General features: G+C 32.1%; 1 protein-coding gene across 1 annotated transcript in view; it reads left to right on the top strand.

Annotated features, from left to right (window-relative positions):
- The first annotated feature begins 2,571 nt into the window (after window positions 1-2,571).
- The window catches only part of LOC149896826 (irregular chiasm C-roughest protein-like), an 82,412-nt gene continuing 66,955 nt past the window's right edge, over window positions 2,572-18,028 (top strand). Inside the window, exon 1 of the mRNA XM_090117174.1 lies at window positions 2,572-2,782. The gene's annotated coding sequence lies outside the window, so the exon portion shown is untranslated. The remainder of the gene's footprint in view (window positions 2,783-18,028) is intronic.

The following is an 18,028-nucleotide window of genomic DNA, read 5'->3' as shown; positions in this document are numbered from 1 at the left end:
ATTAGAATACGTTTTTTATACATTATTCGATAGACCGGGAGATACTGACACAAAATTTCGAGTCATTTGTAACAGGATGGCGGTTCTACAGGGGTCTTAGTACGCAATGATAAAAAGAAAAATGATGGTGTGATCGCTGGTATCGGTGGTTTAGTCGCGTGGGCGTTAGCCGAACTCGTCGGAAAAATAGCGAAAGTCAAACGATTTGTAACACAAAAATTTTAGTATTTACCGATAGCCCATAAAAAGAAGTAGGCGGTAGTGTCATGCCATACTTTTCCGGTGTGACTTACAGCCCGCCATACCGACGCGAATATGTTGATTTAAATAAAACAATTATTCAACCATTTGTACCAGGCTAACTTTTGCACAGGTAACCATCGTCGTGCAGCCATTTACGAAAATCGCCATGCCATACTTTTCGGACGATTCCAAATGGTCGCCATACCGCCGAAAATCTGCAAAAAAAATTTATTTCGCCAAACTTTTTGTACCAGTATTGCATTTGGATTTTTGGAGAGTATTTGATAAAATGTGACCATTATTATATTTGCCATACTTCTAGTAGGGGGAAAAAGTGCTGTCATACTTGAAAAATTAATTTAGTATGAATTTATATAAGTGAAGATTTCCAACACCTAGATCTTTGAAATTTTGTATTTATATTCTTTGATCCTCAAACTTCCAGGAAAAATAAGTGCCATACTGTTACAAATCGTTTGACTTTCGCTATTTTCCGACGAGTTCGACTAACGCCCACGCGACTAAGCCGCCGGTACCAGCGTTCACACCATCATTTTTCTTTTTGTCATTGCGTACTAAGAACCCTGTAGAACCGCCATCCTGTTACAAATGACTCGAAATTTTGTGTCAGTATCTCCCGGTCTACGACGAATAAGTTTTAACCAAGGATTGAAAAATCAGCCCTTAGAAGTTAGAAGGATACTATAAAATGGGGTGCGTGATAATAGTAGATATCAAACCAGTATCAAACAGTACCTACCTTGGGTTGGGAATTGGGATATTGTCACTCACTCACTTTTTAGTTTTTACTCAAGTTTATTACTCAGAAGGAGAGAAATACAAGTTTATAATAATTACTAAATAAACACTTTATAATAATACACATAAAATAACTAAAATAAAAGTAGACGCATTCAATGACTGACATCGAATGAATTTGATTTCTACTGAGGATTTCTACCATAAATTATAAGAAAATAATTTTAAACTACCCGCTCGGTAACTGATATTTTAGCACAGATTAGATAGAACAATATGTTGTATATGTCAACTGTGTTAGATAGATAGACCTACTAGATTTTAGTACGCATACAACGCTTATACCGCGACTATGCTATAAAATAATAAATATTATAATTATTTTGTATGAGTGCATGTAAGTATGTATTTTCTCTATTTTTGTGAAATGTAATTATTTAAATTTTAAATACATAATAATATGATAAAATACATTAATACATACAATGCATACATTAAAATATCGAGTTTAAGGCACATATTAATTTATACTGTGTTTTATACTCAAAAATTACACAGCAGGGTAATATTGAGACCAAAAATTTACATTAATATTACAGGTAAATAAATATATATGAAAATTATTTCTATGATATTATCAATTAGTAAGTTTATTTCAGTTATACCATGTTATACTGAAATACTATATTCACAAGAACCTAATGTATGACATAGGTTAGGATGTATGATACAGAAATTATAAAAAAAACTTGTTGTTGTTTGAAAGACAATATTATACAAAAAAAATCCGTTCTACGATGAAAATTATTATAAAAAATCGAGTATTGTTTGTTTTATTTTTAACTACAATACTTTTAAAAGCAGTTATTCAAGAATATCTAAAAAATATTAAACATAGTCTTAGGAATAAAGTAATTCATATTCATATATTAATAAACCCTTTCTGAATTATGTTTTCTTTATTCTACCATAACGTACCATACCTGAAACGATGAAACCTTGTATTCCTGTTATTCTTTCTTTTTTCTCATGTTAATAGGCAGTTATAATATTATATTTCACAGAAGAATCACCATAGCAGTACCATAGAAGTATAGAGAAATAGAGTGTAATATTATAATACTTACAAAAAATAACTACCTAATACTTGTCGACATTAGGTAGGTAATATTTTAATTAATATATTTTATAAACTTTTTCACCTTTTCAAAGATTTCATAAATCTTCTTATAATAGGAAAAATAACTTCAAAGAAATATTTAATTTAATGTTATCAGTTTTACATAATTATATGATAAGTTTAAAACAGAATAAACAAATGAAAACACCTCAAATTGCATCACTATACAACAAAATACTTCATAGCATTATAAGGATTTACACAACATTCGCCCTACCCTAATTAAACTAACAAAATTCGTCATACCTGTAAGGATTCCAGATTATTCCTTGCCGTATCCATATAAATGCATCGTTAACCTTGCACGTGACATTTGTCATATCTATACATTATGTATTCTTTGACGAAAGCGCGGGAATTTGTTTTTACAAACAGTAGTCGCCCGGGCGCCGCGTCTAGTGGCTGTCTATGACTTTTGAATATCGAATCGCGTCTATTCATTTGAACTTGGCTGTATGCGTTGTGACTTTGGCCTTTGGTGAAAAAAAAAAAAACTTGACATTTCAATAATAGGCGGGAGCCGGGAATCGGGATAATTCGTATTTAGTTTTCAGTTGAGTGATTTGTGACTGTGTTTTTTGAATTGGATATTATGTGATGGTGAGTTTTTTGTTGTTTTTACACTCGTATTTCTAAATTAAATTAATATTGGAATACAAGACGTTAAGTGTTGTGTGTGTCATCACTTTCAAGCTATGCAGCTACCTAACTAAAATACAACAAAACACTGATTAGATGCATGCTACGCGCAAAAATTTTCAGTGAATTTTCCTAATTTTCGAGCTCTTCATTTTTGTTATAGGCACCTACCTAGTTATTATTTAATTATATTTTTTTACCTACCTAGTTATTATATAATTGTAAACAATAAACATACAGGTATGCTTATCGTTTACAAATATCGTGGTCTACGTCAATAATAATTACTTAATCATATTGAATTGATAAAAAATAGAGAATAAGACTATCATGGTGTAGTTTGTACCTACACTATAAATGGAATAAGGGTCGTGACTAGACCGTCAAGTATAGAAAAAGTAGCATCCAACTTGATCGACTGTTTTCTTTTATTTCTTTAATTAATACATTCTTCATGACATAAAAAAGGAACACACAGCGTCATGGACTCATGGTGGTAGCAAACGTCTAGATTCTAAAAGTTTAACCTTAATAAAGTAGGTACTAGTTGTAAGTTGTAACCCACGGTTTTACCCGCATTGCTCCTTTCCTATTGGTCTTAGCGTGATGATATAATAGCTTAGCCATAATCGATAAATCGGCTATCTAACACTGAATTTTTTTTTCAAATCGGATCCGTCGTTCCTGAGATTAACGCGTTCAAGCAAACAAACTCTTCAGCATTAGTACCTAGGTAGTTAATTAATTTAAAAGGTAATTTAATCTGAACATTTCGAACACTTTAGTAGAGATAGCGTCCAATGACTTACTATGACCGAGGTTCGCGGTTACTAGGTATAATATTATAATATTAAAGCGTGTTCAATTTTTACTTAAACATAATAAACTACGGCCCGCGGCTTTGTCCGTGTAATCAAGGGAAATTCCGAAAGCAATGTTATAAGCAGCCTATGTCTCGCTCTAGACTACTAACTATCATAAAAATCATAGCAGAAATGGCTCAGTTAACTACGATGTAAAAGACAAAACATTCTTTCGTATTTATAATATTATTAGTAAGTCTATGTGTGAAATCAAACATACGGAAACACTACACTATTATTAATTCAGTTTTCGTAGCTCGTTCAAGTACCTACCTACCACGCAAAGAAAAATGAAATTAGATTTGCATTATACAGTTGTATTTTCAGACTCGGTATAAAGCCTTTTTTCATTGAAAAGAACGCGTACTGTTTACAGAAAAATAGAAACGAACGTAGTTAAGAAAGATGTGGCGAATTCATTATGTTAGACTAGCAATTCATCCCGGCTTTATCTGGGTTGAACCGGGTAAAAATGTAATCCTATGTAGGTACATACTATGCAATTCCCCTAATCTATTCTGCGCTAGTTCATGACGTCATAGCCTTAATCTAAGTAACATAAATACATTAGGTGCCTATTACATTTTTATAAACAACTAGCAGTCCGCCCCGGCTTCGCCCGTGGTACATGTTTACGTTTTCTCTACATAAGAACCATCCTCGTACTTCAAGGAATATAATAAAAAAAGAATTAACGAAATCGGTTCAGCCGTTCTCAAGTTATGCGCTTACCAACACATTTTGGGTTTTGCGGTTCATTTTTATATATAAGATAAGAAAAAGACAATAATTTATGAACAATCCAAAGATGCGTGCATGTGATCAGTGATGTAGGTACCTAGTACGTCTGTTATCTAGGTACACTAATATTATAAAGCTAAAGAGTTTGTTTGAACGCGCTAATCCTAGAAACTACTGGTCCGATTTGAAAAAATATTTCGGTTTTAGATAGCCAATTTATCGAGGAAGTCTATTGGTATAGGGCATAGGCTATAATATATCAGCTAAGACCAGCATGAGCGGAGCAACGCGGGTGAAACCGCGAAGCGCAGCTATTATATGTTGTGTATTACACAAAAATTAATTAATGGATTGATCTGAAATTTAATTAGGTGATTGTTTTAGTAGTATAATTGAATTATAGGCTTTTTATTTGATCATGTGATCAAAGCCGGTGATGTTGTTAATACAGTCTATGCCAAGAAGGTATTAAAACAGATTTTTAATCAAACGGTTTTCATATTAAATCAAATACGATTTTTTGTATAAAATTACATAATTGCGTGCGTGTTTGTTCGTGTTAATTAGAATGTAAATTATATTTGAGTAAAGCTTTGGCACAAAATCAAACATTGTGATGATGTATTCTAATGTCTGAACAAGATTTGTTTTTTACATTAGCTTGAATATTTATTATATTTTACTTAGGCCGACTTCAAAAATGAGGTTTTTATTTGAATGTATTATTTGTTACGCGATTATTTAGGTAAATATGCATATCTTATTTTCATTTCATTTAATTGGATGCTGCTTTGTAAATAAAAAAGAGAATATAATATACCTAACTCATATTTCAGAAATGGACTCATTTTTATTATACACAAACACAAATGTCCTATTATTATATTAGGTAAATTTATCCAGGTGTGTCTTTAGATCTGCTACGAATTCTTCAGAAAATAGTAACTAAGTATAATTAAAAGTATAATTATTATCAGAATAGATACAGTGCTAAGGCTTAACGCTTTTTCTTCCACCAGAAAGTCGGTAGTTATCCTAGTTTTATTTCAACAACAGATTCAATGAATTTATCACGCCATACTTTTTTCTAAAACCAACGAAAGAGGTGCATTAAAAAGGTTCAATCAGTAGCACCTGTTTTGAATAAAAAAGTATTCCCATGGCTTTGGGATCGGAACGGGTTTTAAGAAAAAAAGCCTTTTTAAAAGCAGGTGCGTGAATTTTGACAAGGTCGTATATACGAGAAGGTACAATTTAATTATTTTTTGTTTTGTTTAAATGTATCCCTTGTGTTTTGTATTGAGATTTTTTTAAGATTGGAAAATGTTGAATGGATACCGAAATCCGATAACAGATTTTTTATTTTATATTTTGGTTCACAGATTTCTTATCTACATGTGATTCAAAATAAATTATTTTGTAAAACGATGAATCAATTTTTTTCTTAATAGATATTTTTAACATTATATTTTCTTATGTTTCGTGATTTTTTCAAATGTACGAAGCTACAGCAAAGTACAATAGACTCTACGGCCAGAAAACTAAAAAGATTGCACCTTAAAAATCCCGCACTTATTTCCAACAACAATTTATAAAAGAAATGCTTGAATTTGAAGTAAATGTCAAAGGAAACAAGGCCAATTCGAAATGCACTTCTCGAGGGAACACTGTTTTAACCAGTCGTCATGGCGACCGTTTATTTTCAGAAGTCTATTTCTGAAAGTATGGAATTGCCTCGTGTTGAAATGATTTAACAAATTTGATATGAAGTGCCTATACATATTAAAATGTAATAAATATCATTTTTATCTAATGTATGTTTTTGAGTAGGTAAAATATGCGCTAAGTATGTAGGATTATTTTCTTCATTTTTTTTTAATAAATTAATGCAGCACATAATACTAACCACATATACAATATTGCACTCAATAAAATGGATTTTGAAATAGAAATTTAGTTGTTCGATTTCGACAATACCTTCTATAAATTTCAATAGAAAGTTCAGAAGTTTTTAAAAATGTTAAAACAGAAGCAAGATAAAAATAAATTGACATGTAAACGAAAAATAACTTGTACGTTTATCTCGAAATCTGTACATGTTACATTTTTAAAGAATTTAATGACCGGCCGCTTTATCTGTACATTGTTACATCTTTGATGGGATTTCTGTAAAAAAGTTAAAACGGACCGATCCAATGGTTCGATGTTTATCTATTGAAATCAGATTAACGAAGACCATGTCGGCTTGGAGGGTTGGGTTCCGTATCGTAAAAGTTAACAATAACTCACAATTTATAGTGTTATTGATTGAATATTAGGCTCTATATTTTGTTTATTATTCAAACATCGATGTAATTAATAAAAATAGTAATATAACAAAGAAATTAAAACCATTAAAAATAGAAGAGACTTCGTTATTTTTTAGGAAGTAATACTTATTGTTATTGAAATTGTTCAAATGAAAATATTAGTTTTATTATAATAGAAATTGATAAATATAACATTGTGTTCTAAAAATCTACAGGTATCAAAAGCGAACACGAGTTAACTATAAATATAATAATGTTTTCAAGTCTCAAGTCTCACAAAGGCTAAAAGCAAAAAATAATAAATATTGCTTTTGTTGGAAGTGTTAAATGCGTAAAAGGAATAACATAAGAAATAATATCAAAGGAGATACGAAGTATACATTTTTTATTGTTGGAAAAGTAACTGTTTTTATAGTCTGCCTTTGTATTATATTTTTCTAGAAAGCTGAAGCTATATTATTTATATTTCATGATAAAGACGTTCATAAAAGTGAAGTCCCGTGTCCCCGTAGTGGGGTAAGGGGCAGATGCATTATTCATACATCTGTTTCACTGATCGATTTTCTTTAGGGACAAGTAGGTGATCAGCCTTCTGTGTCCTGCCAGACCGAGACATTTTTTTTTCTTCGTCTCCACCGGGAATCGAACCCAGGACCCCTCGGTTCTATGCTCACGAGTCAACCACTGTACCAAGGAGGCGGTCTAAAGACCTAGTCTAAAGACGTTCATACTAAGCTGTAAAAGAAGAATGGTGTTATTTTTAAAACGAGTATTTCATTTTTCTATAAATATAGGTACGATTCGAGCAAATATATTTTAATCTTATAAATAATTAATAGATGTCCTTTGTTATTAATACATAAGAACAGCATTTTGTTTTGAAGAATGGTCTTTACATATAAAATTAAATAATATGTAAAAAAATAACAATTTTGTCACGGAACCCTAAACTAGTAGTCGACGGGTCGGTATTACCTGTGGTTTTTGTCTATTAAAGTCATTATGGTTTCTATGAATTTATTTCCCATTTCGTACAAAGAATAGTCAAATTGGACTGAAATGATTGAGTTCGAAGAAGGGCTTTTTAAAAATATTTTTTATTTTCAAGTGTTGAGAGGGTAAAATTGATGATATGACAGTGATTTTGGGTTATATTTCGGCTCTTGGTTTTATTAATTTATAAAGCTTTATTGTATAACAGTTGTGTACGTATACAAATTATTTGGTATACTTAGGAGTTAGGGCCGATTTTTCAATGCTTGGATAAAACTTATCCGTCCAATAAAGTATTACACGATAATATTAAAATGTCACGTAAACTGTCAAATACGGGCAATTAGAATACGTTTTTTAAATGGTAGTTTTATACATTATTCGACGAATAAGTTTTATCCAAGGATTGAAAAATCAGCCCTTAAATAAATTTATGTATTGGTGTAAAATATTGTACACATTTCTAGCGTTATAACTATTGTACGAAAGCCTTTAAAATATATCTGATTAATTCAGACAATGTATTTTTAAGTAAGGCAGCCATTATCACATTCTTTTAATTTATAATTATTATTAATGATCAATTATCTGTCTGTAAGTTATTGTTTTCGATCAACAGTAACAAGAATAGTGCATTTGATATGACACGAACTAAATATAAACATAAATACGGTGCATTCGCAGCTGTATGTTTTGATTACATGTGAAAATTGATACACGCCAGGTGGTTGATTTTCTACGTATTATTATAGTGTAGGAGCTGGTTGTGGATTTGATGTATTGTTGTTAATAATTATGTTGTATTATGGAATATGGTCGAAAGTAAAATATGATCGAATCAATGAAATATATGATTGAAAGTACTTAATTTTGTTTTAGCAGTAAAAGAGTAATTTTGAAGTAAAACTTCTTTAGGCGCGACTAGGGAGTAACTCAGATTTTTTTTCTGACGGAAGTAACGCTGTGTAGTTTCCGCCATTTAAAAATAATAATTCTGATTGGTTGTAAGTAAACTTCTTTAGGCGCGACTAGGGAGTAACTCAGATTTTTTTTCTGACGGAAGTAACGCTGTGTAGTTTCCGCCATTTAAAAATAATAATTCTGATTGGTTGTAAGTATATGTCATATACTACACGCTTCTTGACTTATACGCCAGCTAGTGGCAAATATCATAATCAATTAGGACTATTTATTTTCAAATTTTCAAATGGATCAATTGTGAATAGCAAAGTGAATGAAAAATTCAACAGTTTTAAAAACATTATTTTAAATTGCAAAATTTTTTGAAAATCTCTAAATATACTTGTTTATTTATTACTTTTAAAATAAGTAAATTAAAAATAAATTTTCTGACAATTGCGACATCACTACATAGTATAAAACAAAGTCGCTTTCCCTGTCCCTATGTCCCTATGTCCCTTTGTACGCTTAAATCTTTGAAACTACGCAACGGATTTTGATGCGGTTTTTTTTAATAGATAGAGTGATTCAAGAGGAAGGTTTATATGTATAATAAGATCCATTAAGTAGTGGAGAAGTACTGTTATTTTTGAGGTTTCTAATGTGATGTCGTAAAAAATTACATTTATTCCGCTTACATTGCAAACGCAGGCTGAACCCTACGAGTTTTATCAAAATAATGTACTAAGTATTATACACATTGAAAAGGTCTACAGAAAAGTCCGCGATGGTATATGTCTATCTCTTATGGATAACCCACAATAACTTTTTTTTGTCATTTACTTTTTACGACAAATAATGGCTAATTTTCGAAGCGATTTTAACCAATACAGCATTAATCCTTAACCAATTAAATACCATGGATACATTGTTCATTTAATATAGATCTATATGGCCCTTTACACCGTATGATTTAAGTGAATATTTTCGAAGATATTACAGATTTAAAAATTGCAGGACGTAGCGTTTGCGGCCGCCCGGCTATGTATTTTATACCCGTGCGATGCCGGAGGCCGGAGCGGGCCGCTATATTTTTATACCTATACAACGTTCACAATTTTTCTGTAGTGTATTTAGTATCAGCATTGCACCCGTGCGAAGCCGGGGCGGGTCGCTAGTTTTATAATATTCAATAACAAGGTTATATTGACATGTGCGTTTTATTTCAATCGCGCGTAAAGGTTACACGCACACACTTTTTTTTTTAATATTTATTTTAGAAGGAATTGTAATTTTATTTGCCTATTTATCCTGAGAAAGCGTAAGCAATTCCACCAGGCTGTCTTTCGTTACAACACTATTAAAACCCTTCTATGTAAATAAAATAATACTAATAGAATCTCGCCCATTTTAGCAATACAATATATCCCATTAATGGTTTTCTAAATGACCAAGCTTAACGTCAGCATAATACGGTACAATGTACATTATCCATTTCCACGCATACAAATCTATAATAACAAAATAATACATTAATAAAGAGACACACAAATGAATAAGATTCCTCAAATAGCTAATGCATTTACTGAATTCAAATGAACAAATACGCAGGTCGCAGGGAAGCAAATTATTGAAACGCTTGGAAAAATTCTCTGATGCTTATCAAATTTGCTATTTCCTCTAACGACCACAGAGCGTTTTATCACGAATAGAATGTCGATTGCCCCTTCCTGTGGCAAGGATTCTAGTTTAAGAGCTGGCTGTTTAAAATTTTGAGTGTTTTAATTGACTATTAATTGATGACTAAATGATTATTCAGTCGCGTCGTTTTTGAAACTACTTTCCGAATTGATGATAAACCTTTTTTTTACGATTAGCAACCGCTTCTAGCAGAAGTAGCGTTAGACCTTGTGCAATAAATAAATTATTAAAATGTAGTATTCAAACTTGATTCACTTGAAAACTTTTAATTGTTTCCTTGCTAATCTATGCCTTTAGTTGGAAATGTGATACGAAATAGTTAGCATACAATACATATTAATTTCAAGAAACTTGACGTAGTGCATTAATCGCATAGTAAGTTTGATGCAACCAGAGACTTCATTATAACTATTGCAAGTACTAAGTTAGAAATAAATAATTTGTTCCAATATTTTCTTGTTTACTGTAAAACATATTTTCGACGTTATTTGTCGTAAGATAAATGAAATAGAATTAAAAAACTTCGCGCCAACTTGTTTTGAAGATTTACTATCTTACTGATTTTTAATTAATGAGAGGACTTTAAATGTAATATGTTGACAATATTACTTAAAGAGATAATATATCGAGCTCTTACACAGCGTGGTTTCGGCACTGAAATTCTAAACTCATAACAAATACTTCAACAAAAACAAGAATATCAGTGATTTTCGTTTTCTATCTCATTGCCTTACGTCCCCTATGCCTAATTCGATCAATACGCTGCCAGCTCCTGCACTATTAAGGCATTTCAGACATGGCACGTCGTGACATAAGACGGTAATGGTTAGGGATGTGCGCTAACCTCGTTTAATGGAAGCACTGATTGCAGGATTAAAGGCCGCTGCATACGTGACGGGATTTTTTCCGGACGGGACGTGACGGGAAGTTTTGGAAACATCGTTGCATACAAAATGTATCCAAAAACGTATATGTCACGGGATCATCGACGGGCCGGGAACGTGGACGGGAAAAATATCGTCGCCGACACTGTTTAGCACGTCCCCGTCCCGTCCCGCCCCGTGCGTGCCCCGTCCCGCCGTGATTTCGCTACGTATGCACAGTCGCTCCGTTCGTGCCGGAGAGATAATAGTGACGCCTTCCAACTCCTATCGAAAATGGACGATGAAAAACTGATCGAATGTGTACGCTCATATCCAGCTTTGTATAATTTATCGAACCTACAATATTTAGACACAAAATATAAAAATTATTTATGGCGTAAAGTTGCTGTGGAATTATCATTCAGTGAAAACGGTTAGTGTTATTTTAATCAATATATTGTGGTATTCCTAACTATAGTCCTTTTCACCTATGATGATTCCTGTGACACTTCATCGTGTTATGAATTACGTAGGTATTTTATGTTTAAAATGCCAAAATAATTTTATTTGCAGAATGTAGATTATAAAGATGTTAGGCAGGTACATATTACATAGACTCTTAAACATTCTGGCTCGTAATTGAGCATGCAAATATATTGTAAATTACAATAAATAATTTTATATTACACAAAACTAGATCCCATTACAAAATTATAGCAGCTAATATAAATTTTTACAAACAAATAATTCGGTCGAATATTCGGTTATATAACGGAATAGCAATTAAAGCCAATTCTTCAATTGAAAAATCCATCTTTCGTTGTTCACAACACTAGCACGTTAGATCAGAATCACGTCACGGTGCGTATGCGTTTGCACCACGTTCCCGTTGTGAACGACGCAATCACGTGCCCGTCCCGCTCACGTCCCGTCCGAGGTATTTTCCCGTCACATATGCAGCGGCCTTTATTTGTTCCTCTAATTGCGTGGGTTGGATTCTTCTATAGGTGTATTGGTTGTGTAGGGCTTTAAAGTTCTCTTAAATTTAATGTTTTTGTACAGGGAATAAATATTTGTAGTATACAGCGAAACATTTTAATACGTTATATTTTGAAGTAAGATTAATTCTAAAGCAAAATTGAAAATGGGGAATGGAGTGATACAAACTCAAACATTTATTTATTCAATTAGTTATGGGGGGACGTCAAATGTAATATTATATTGAATACTATTATATACTATTAGAAGCACTTTTGAGTTGTCATAACATTTTGAACATTTACCACCGATACCATTTTTTAATTAGGCCACCAAATTTTAAAAAATTCTAGTGGTATCGTAATTAAGTATTCAACAATAATTATTATGAGCATTTATTGTCAAACTTAATTCCTCAATATATTTAGCCTTTAATTAATACTAATACCTATGTTATTTTTTCGTAAAAAATATCTTATCTTAAAACTTTACTAACTCTTTGACTACACCAGGTATTTGATAGACGGCGCACGTACCGTGATTTAAGACTAATAGATAAAAATGCTCACAGAACGAATGCGAGCAAAGCAATATTCTTCTACTTACGAAATTTTATAGCTAAAAAATAAATTGCAAAGTCTAGAAGATAGACCGCTGAGCTTTTTCATCTTTTTTTCTTTTTCTCCATGTTATTTGATTTTTTGAATAACATTAAAGCTGCTTAAAATTTTAATGTACATACAATTATTATAATATTTGTCTTAATTATATAATATTCAACTGGGCCTTACTAAATTATATACGTTCATAGGTATTAGGTATATATTAAGAGATAAGATACTTATAAATGCGATATATGAATATTTCATTGTTATTAAAGTTTATTATGTAACACCTGTAGTGAAATTTGAATTATTTAATTATTTTATCAAATTTACAACCCCTATATATATATTTCAAAAACTACGTTCTGCTAAATACATTCTCAATTTTTTTTCTCGTTCTTAGAGCCCGTAAGACGAATATAGAACCAGCTCCTACACTATAAGGCATTATACACACGGCACGTATTGTCACACACGACCCTAATGGATAAAGATGTGTGCACACTAATCTTGTTTAGTACAACGGTGATTGCAGGATTTATTCGTACGTTTAATTATATAGTTGTTGCTGTATTTCCACGTAAAGTTTAGTAAGAAAAGTATTTTTTATATAGGTTTTTGCTTGAGCTCTTTTGTGTGAATAAATATTTTAGGTTTGTTATAGAATGTTTTCATCTAAGTAATATGTAAATATAGTTATTATTTTACTATTTCTAAGATAAAATCTTAACAGATTCTCGGAAGCCAGAACTCGGAATATTGTAAAATATTCAATAAAAGCAAGCTCATTAAATTATTTAAAAAGTACTGTGTAATTATCTAGACTTTCAACTGCTATAATGTTATTATTCAACGTTATATTTTCAATAAGAACGGTTTCTTTCTCTATTTACATGATATTTATCATATTTATAAGTTCTGTTAACAATACTTTGCTTCGAAAAAAATGAAATCACTTTAATATGTAATTCTATGTTCAAATACATTTCTTCCATCATATTCAAATGATTTGTAAAACCAAGTAACATTCATATTGTAATTGTAGAAATATCCATAACATACGAGTACAAGTATTCGACCGCAGCACTAACTGTTTATGGACCGTGGACTTCCTGGAGCTTTGCGGTTGGAACAATGAAAATGTTCTTTATTAGGCCACGTAGTGATGTTGCGATTTGAGATCATTTGTTTATTCTACTTCCTTGCTCTCACAAATAATAAGCGAAAAATTTGGGATAGTGGGTTGCTGGTTGCTTTTACTTCACGCAAAAGCTTCCGATCGCTTATTTGAGAAATTTTGCACGGAAAAAATTTGTAGTGTGTATAAAGGCGCTAAAAAGACAACGTAAGTGGTCTTTAACTTCTCAAGGTCTTTGTGAAATTTACCACAGAGATAGATTACAGACCCAATTAGAATTATGGTTACCACGCCTATGAAGTTGCTAGCTCAGCAAAAAGTTAATACACTAGAAATATTACTCCTTTAAACAGGTAGGTTTAGCCAGTCAGCACAGAGCCTACAGCAAAGATTACTTTCCTATAAAAAACTTCACGTAAAGAATTGTTGGTCTTCAGAACATCTATAACAAAACTGGCACTCAATAGTCGACCAGTCAGCACAGAGCCTACAGCAAAGATTACTTTCCTATAAAAAACTTCACGTAAAGAATTGTTGGTCTTCAGAACATCTATAACAAAACTGGCACTCAATAGTCGACCAGTCAGCACAGAGCCTACAGCAAAGATTACTTTCCTATAAAAAACTTCACGTAAAGAATTGTTGGTCTTCAGAACATCTATAACAAAACTGGCACTCAATAGTCGACCAGTCAGCACAGAGCCTACAGCAAAGATTACTTTCCTATAAAAAACTTCACGTAAAGAATTGTTGGTCTTCAGAACATCTATAACAAAACTGGCACTCAATAGTCGACCAGTCAGCACAGAGCCTACAGCAAAGATTACTTTCCTATAAAAAACTTCACGTAAAGAATTGTTGGTCTTCAGAACATCTATAACAAAACTGGCACTCAATAGTCGGCCAGTGAGCACAGAGCCTACAGCTTACTCCGAATAGCCGGGGATTCAGACGCTCGATTATGTCGATACCGGGATTTCTGTGATGTGATTGAATCTCTAATATTCACTTGTTGCGTGCTTTTCCCGTCTTTCGTGTTAAGTGCTGTTTAATTTGAGACGTCGTTGTATTGGGGATATTGTTGGTGTGGATAATGAAGCAATTTTGTTATTTGCTTTATGAGATTCTGTTTATTAATAGGAATGTAATATCATTTCGGAGGAACGTTGCTTGAGTCACTTTCAATATCGTGAGCTATCTTTGGCTATAGGGTTCCTAAAATTTATGGAACTGTTTTCAAATAAACAATTCTAACAGTGTAGTTTTATAGGGTTATTGTAATGTGAACAGATTGGCATACATTGCGTTGAAACAAGCAAGAATAACTGTAAAGATAATCGATCAATAACATGAAGCGATGACTCATTTTGTGGAAGAAAAGTTCGACGACATATGTGACATCTGCCTACCCGCAATTGGCCAGCGTGGTGGATTATATCCTGCACCCTCATAGGAAACTCGTGTTATAATAAGAACGTATATGGGCTGATGATATAATACTCATGAAATGACCCACACTATGAAGGGATTTTACCCTTTCATAAATCAGTTTAAAGCTATTAACCAGATGCCTAAAGGCGGGTGACACGTAAAACTACAGCGTGAGAATTTTCCCCTGCACCTGTATGTACGATTACTTTTTATTTTAAGCCAATTATGCTCTTGTACGTCTCAACAATTACAAGTTTCGCTGGCAGTAATTTATAGGTTAACAATCCGCAATTAGCCAGAATTATTTCAAGCAGTCAATTTGGTACACTTACATTCGTTTTCTGGATAAATTATGGTGGTGATACTCATATAGGTATACTTATATTAATTATAATATTATAAAGCTGAAGAGTTTGTTTGAACGCGCTAATCTCAGGAACTACTACTGGTCTGATTTGAAAAATTCTTTCGGTGTTAGATAGCCCATTTATCTAGGAAGGTTATAGGCTATCATCACCCTAAGACCAACAGGAGCAGAGCAATGCGGGTGAAACCGCGGGACACAGCTAGTGTTAAATAAGGAAGTTTTGGATTTTCCTGGAATTTTGAGGGCTGAATTTGAGATTTCGGATTTGACTCGTTAGAGTTGCCATTAGTTTTGTGTTATTGGTTTTCCGTGAATTCGAATCAAAGTTTAAATGACTGGCAAACTGGGAATTTAACGAATTTAATTTAATTAATTTAATTAATTTGCACACATTAATTATTTTTTGTATACTTTACAGTCGGTATGGCTTTTCTCAGAACCATTTGTAACCATAATGCATAAATAATTTATATTTCAGTGAAAAATCTTTTTCAAGACACACACGTAAACAAGACGTATTCTACGCCCACACACACATACCCACCTAAACGTGAGCTAGTTAACACTAACTACGTTATAAACGTGATTGAATTATTTATTAGTTTATTAGTAATAAGAATCAACTTTAATGACGTGTGAATGTGTGAAGATTGGTACCTAAGTAATAATTATGATATCCGACTGCATCAGATGTAGTATTGTTTTGCGCCGTAAAACAGGTAGGTAATTGTAAAACTAACATTATAATAATAAGATTTTACTAATACTATAAAATAAAATAATTATTTATTACTTAGGTACTGTATTCTTTGCACTATGCCTTTTATCATAAAAAAACTCATTCATATAATACGTATTAATTCTTACTACATAGGTACATATAACTGTTGAAGGCTTGAAGCTCCATTGAAACGTACCCGGTAGCAATTGTAAACGGTTTAAAACCAGTTAAAACAAATTTGCTACAAGTCGACTTGTGAGAAAGTTGCAATAAGTATTGGTAATGATGATAATGGTTGTATGATTGGCTTGGTGTACACGCAATCGCACATTCAGGGGACAGGAATTATATTTTGTAAAGGTTTAAAAGTTATTTGAGTTTTAAAGGCCTTTTTGTGTATGAATTAGCTAGAAGTATTGATATGCAGACATGCAGTGGATCGTTTGTAGATATTGGTTGTTGAATTGATATTGCACGCCTCATAAGCGAAGCGTTGAGGTGGGTACTACTGTCACTTCGCGCAAAACATCTGATTTTTCAAGCTTAAAATGTCTTTATGTATCATACATTGCACTTGTAAGATAATACATACTTACACACAACATATTAAGAAAAAACACTATTTTTAACGTTCATGATATTTTTGATGTCATTTTTGTTATTTAAACTAGTTAAAAAACAGTTTAAAAAAGTTCTGTCTTGGACGTCCGTGTGTCTGTATGTGCGGAGGATTTTCTTGTTAACACGATAGCGACCGAAATACTTTACTAATCGAGTCTTTTTTTTTCTCTTACGCTTGAGTATGCTCAGGAATTTTTCCCTTTCATTTTTCAGGGTCTGATTCGATGTGGTTTAATTGTTATTAAATAAACAAAAATAATAATTAATAAATATTTATTAAAAAAAATTATGAGGCGTGCACTTTTGGATTTTCCAAATTATGGTAATTTTTTAGTTTTATAGCATTGAATTGCTTTATAATTATTAAAAAAAAATCACAACGTAAAAGTATAAAGTTCTTTTTTCCGTCCCTATGCTTTTATAACTTTAAACTAGGTAACGAATTTTGATGGGGTGATGAATGGCCGAGTAGTCAGGCTTCGTCCCGGTAAGGCGGAAGACGCGGGTTCGAATCCCACCTCGTAATCGCATTTTTTCTATTCTTTAAAAGTTGATAATGGTTGTGTATGAATTTATCGATTAAAAGATAGTAAGAATAAGCTATTTATTACCTTTCTTTCTTAAACAATACTCGTGTATTATTTATTCGGCCACTGAAGCGAATCTATGGAATTCAGGTGGAGTTAGAAATTTAAAATTCAGAGGTTTTTTGTTTCTACCATAGGATCAAATGTACTTAAAGGCGTAAAAATGATGATAAATATAAACCAAGAATACATTATACAAAATGCAATTATAATGGATAAAACAAAACAACCCTACAACCAGATGGCTACGTTTTTATAACTGCATAGGTACTATTTAAGAATTCATACAATTTAAATTATTTAAAACCGTGCGAATGTATAAACAGAATGCTAATGTGACTTAAATTTAAAAATATCATCCAAATATGGACGCCTTATAAACTAGTACT

Source organism: Colias eurytheme, chromosome 27, assembly GCF_061535395.1.
Source record: "Colias eurytheme isolate Ceu_HAF_F1 chromosome 27, ilColEury1 Martin Lab GWU primary, whole genome shotgun sequence".
Lineage (NCBI taxonomy): Eukaryota > Metazoa > Arthropoda > Insecta > Lepidoptera > Pieridae > Colias > Colias eurytheme.
The sequence above is the reverse complement of the archived record's forward strand: the minus strand, read 5'-3'. Positions and strand labels throughout refer to the sequence as shown.